Genomic DNA, 5,270 nt, shown 5'->3' with positions numbered 1-5,270 from the left:
ACTAGCATACACTCCTAACCTGTATTCGTTATGTTACGCTCGTTACGATTGGCCGTCGACCAGACAGTCTCCTGGGATCTCGACGAGTCGACCAATCAAACGGCCGTTAACAGCTGTGTTTGTTGATTATTGCCACGACATATGTTAAATTCAAGGAGGAAGAGATTCTAGGTCAGAAGCCTCGTTTCCATTATATCGTTCTATGCGTTAATGTACTAACAAACAAAATCCACGGAACGATCAGTGGATCCCACAATATCCAAGACGTCAATACAGCAGCTAGCTTCTTATTCAATACAAAGCCGACCTTTTCACCATTATCAACGCTCAATATGTATTGTCTAATATTATATCGTGATAATTTTGTTGGTTCGATTCATTGACAATGAAATCCAGTCGTGATTATGTCATAAATACCCAGAACCGGCCCAAGGTCTTAATTGATGTATTCAATACATAAATGCGTATCATATAAAAAGGACCTCATCCTAAACCCTCATACATATTAACTCTCTTGCGGTGAATATTAAGTCAAATTCAATTCCAAGTGTCCCGGAACTAACCGACACTCGAGCCTACAACAGCTTACTATTATCATCAGGAACGCCTGTTAAACACGATTTCCACCGATAACGATATAAAATATGACGCAAGAAAAAACTACTCAAACAAATGAATGTTAGTTTTAAGTGTCGCGTGTCAGGTGTTTCATATATTCTTTTTAATACCCCTGTAAAGCAACGAACACGCATTAATCAGGTTTTAGCGGGCGTCTACTCGCGCGTCATTTTTTCCATTGCTTATTCCTCCTAAACTTCTCTTGAAGTTTACGTTAGCACCCCGCTTTAAGATTGTCGAGAAATCTATCTCGCTGAACTGCGTAGTATCCCGGCTAGACCAGAAACAACCGGATAGACAGTAACCATGGAAACAGAATTTACTTCACCTAGACACCGTTTAGAAAGTACTAATAATAATCACGGCATTGTTTTATCCCGTCAAAGAATATATGGAAAGAATTCAAACAATGCATCAAAACCAATGTCTTTCCACGACCCTCTTTTCGTAAGTTTGCATGCCATGTCCTGACACTAAACTACAAAATTATGCGACTTTGCAGATTACTAGTGAATTTCAACTCGCGCAAAATGATTGTCAGCGCTGATAAAAATGTATTAGGCCTATATGAGATTATTGGAAGGAGGTCGTTTCATAATTTGGCTCTACTGAATTTGGGATGGAGCGTCTCCATATGTCTCGGCTTTCAAATCCAGATTGAGATGAATTTCTTTTTATAAACGACTACGTTGATTTATTTCAAATTGTAGTTTTAGAATGAAAAAAAAAAAACACAATGGTTTAGTTTTTATAACCGCGCTACGAAAATTTATTCGTCAAAACGATAAAACATGACTCGAGCGCTAAAGACCTGAAAATTCCCTGACTTTCAAAGACCTGGAAAAGTAAACTAGTTTTTTGATTTCCATGACTTTCCAGAATTTTCACTGACCACGGGCAGTATGACGGTGAAGCTGCTAGGCCTACATTTAAACATCTAACTAAAAATCATTCAAACAATTGACTTCTACCTCTGAAGTTCAACGAATTGAGCGAACTTTCAATTGTATTTTTTGTACCGAGTTTCACCAGAATGTATCATCATCCATTGAAGCGAAATCACATAGCGAATCAATAAAATGTCAATCAACTTTCAGTTAGAAGGCGTTTCGATTCAGAGCGGTTCGAAATGGTACGTGCAAAAATTGTTCCACTGTCATTATGATTCCCAGTCGTTCTGTTGCGAAGAGCCACACGTGGCATCGTAAATATAAGGTTTACATCGACTAATATGATTTATAAATTTCTAAAAAAAATTCAACAAAACTGCATAAATTCACGTTTCCAGGCCAGTATACAATCCTTGATGGGAAAATTATTGATAATTTAAGAGAAAATAGCACAATTTCTACTTAAATCCATAGAAGCAAAAACCAGTAATAAATAAATTCATTGATGCAGATGGTTTTCGGGAGATACACTTAATTTATCGACTCAGTTCCACCACCAGTTTTAGGTTAGAAATTGACTTAGGTTTTGAGTTAAATTATCATATTAAAAATTCAAATAAAAATGGAAGTCAGAACCGTTGAACCAGGTCACAGTTTAATGTATAATAACAAGAGCTGTATGAAATACTGAACGACTGAGATTTTTACAACATCGAAAAAACCCAAGCATCAACCCATGAAATAAATCATCTAGACGCCAATAGATGGAAAACATAATAATAATATTGCAGTGGAAAATAAAAATATGTTATCTCTGCATTCAATCAAATCATGAATGATCCGTAACAATAATTCTAAACGGGAGAGACCTCCGAGCAGCTGGCGATATTCGTTACATATTTACAGCCAGTGTCAGTGTGAAATCAATTGGCTAAGTCGTCTAGCCTTCGTCTAGTGGCAGCCATTTTGTTGATAAACGGGGCTCGTACTAAACTCTCGATATCAAGTCTGAACAAACTGCTTAATATACGATGTCCCTGTTTGAGTGGGTGTGTACAAGCGGACTGGGTGACTTGTAGCCCAGGATCTCGACCCTCCCTGTTTGAGCAACGCTATTCAATCAATTTTGAGTCGTTGCAATTGCGAGCTGAAGAACAAATGCAATATTGTGTATTGATTTTTTAAAAACTCCCAAACGAAACCAATAATCAATAATAGGTACAGGAAAGTAAGTCCTATCAAACGATTACAAACAAATGAATATGATATCTATAGCTCTCTCTCTCCATCTCTCATTAATCAAATCAAGTATTAATCTAGTCAGAATGTGCATAGTTCATACAGAAGCCTACCAGTCTAAAATAGGCCTAACCTCTTCAATTTTGACATTATAGAGAACTTTGCTACCTAGAGGGATACGTTATCAAATAGGGGTTTTACATTGGCCTAAAAGTTCAATAGTCAAAATATCTAAGTGATACAAGGTCTGATAAGATTTGATACAAAACTATTGTCCTGAATGTTGTCCACAAAGCTGGAATTTAAGATATATATCCAAGTGTCCAACATCGTGGCCACTGAGTGCAAAGTGTAAACTAACACTAATGCAAAAAAAGAATTCAACAATTTGTTCAAGCGAATCTAATGTATTCATATAAGCTAGAAATTTTGCAATTAACATTTTGATGCTGAACTAAAAGATTTTCATCCAAACTGTTCGGGGTCGTGACCAGAACGTATTTAACTGTGCTCATCCGAACGGAACTATTGACGCACTAACCGCAATCACAGACAGCAAACAAATTATAATTCCAGGAAAAATATCTTAACTGGGCTAAGTAGCCTCAAAAAGAGTCATCAGAACATTGAGTTCATTTTGAAGCAAAAAGGTATAAAATTTGAATCGAATAGGGCCTAGTTAAGTCAGCTCTGACCTATAGACTATAATGGAAGGATAATGAGTAGGTTAAGGATCTAGCCGAATCAGTGAAGTTAGGTTGAAAACCCTCATTGAAAATTCTAATTTTACAAAAAGAGTGAATATTTAAGGGTAAGGACACAGAATGACTGGAAATGCCTAAAAAATTCAAATTCGCTTTAAATTATAGGTGCCTCTAGTGTACAGAGCCATGTGCAGCACTGGAGTTTATAAACACAAATCAGCTGCTTTCAAAGCATACCACGCTTCCCGATTCTACCACCACTGCACCAGCTCATAACAAGAATTTACAACACCAACTAAATACTGATTAAATGAACACGTAAATTGATTGATATTAGTGGGGGTAAATTCGAGGACCACCAAACTCAGAACCCTCACATGACGACAATCCAATACAATAGATCGATTCTTCACAACGCGCATATCACTCACACGATAAACAAAACCTTTTGAATATTGATCTTTCGAAAACTCTTACCGTCAATTTCTCGTTCTCGTGCGATGAAGCGAATGGTGGCGTTAATACTGCGTAAATCCGTTCAGCATAATTTTACGAGGAAGGAAGGTAATCCTAATCCGCGTTAATCAATGTTGTTGTGATGGTGTAGAGTAGAAACCAAAATGGCGCGAGAACACGATTCAGTTTGAAAATCTCGACGGTTTTAGTTTGTCGACGCTTTGCGACCGATCTGTGAATGTAAACAGACTGATGCGGGATAATCCGTTAATCCGGTGATATTTCGGCTATGTTCAGTTGTCGTGTCACTGACCGACGATGCGTTAAAATCGTTAATTTCCTCCGAAAGTATTAGTGAAGTTGTATATGCGGTGGAGAGGGGAATCCACGACCTCAAAATGGCGGAAAGTCGTTTCCTCTGTGTGTGATCGCGGTGGCGCGGGGGGCGTGAGAGGGAGATTGGGGCGCGTGGGGCGGTAAACTATGTTTCCATGGAAATGTCAATCATTCCGCGTGGTCACGTGATCGATGACGTAGCGTTCGGCGGCCATGTTGAATCTGCATGAGTTACATGTGCTTTTGTTTACTAACAAAGAGATTTCGGTTATGACGCGCGACACCGCTGCATTAATGTAGTAATATAACGGTTTATATTTAAATTACAAAGTAATAAAGCATTATTTATAATTAATTCATGTTTTAACTTCATTTCAATTTTAAATGTCGTACGTGTCGTATCGACTTTGATTTTGTCCACGTCCAGTAAGTATCTAGAAATTTGTAGGGAGGGATCCATGTGAAACCCTAATTTTAATACGAAAATGGAGCGCACAACTTCTTAAGATATTTAGGTTTGTGGTGGTGGTCGTTGATGGATCTCATCGATTCCTCACGGGGATTCGAACCCTGTACCAATGGAAGCCTCGATGTTCGATGTCATCAGGTTCGATTTTCATTTAATTCATATTGGCCAATATTACCATGTACCATACTATCGTCAACTTCTCATCAAAGCGCTGATTTAAACTCCAGTGTCACAACGAAAAGGGGTGATGATTTATATATTAATCCCAATAACCTACTCATGAATAATTTATAGACACCACCTGACTGACAAAATGTACTTTATCCATACAATTCCGAGTCCATATTTCAATATATATGCAGACTAAGACCAGAATTGATGTCACTCCCTTATGCTGTTTAAACGTTTTATATTTCCAAGAATGATTCACTGGCTAAAAAAGTAATCCTTTTTAATCCATGATACGCCCACCCACAAAACGTTAGTCCTCGATGACAAATATTAAAAGGAAACTATATTTTCATAAAATCTAAAATACTGAACGTATTTATTAGCAAC

Source organism: Tubulanus polymorphus, chromosome 6 (genome assembly GCF_964204645.1).
Source record: "Tubulanus polymorphus chromosome 6, tnTubPoly1.2, whole genome shotgun sequence".
Lineage (NCBI taxonomy): Eukaryota > Metazoa > Nemertea > Palaeonemertea > Tubulaniformes > Tubulanidae > Tubulanus > Tubulanus polymorphus.
This window is presented reverse-complemented; position numbering follows the sequence as displayed.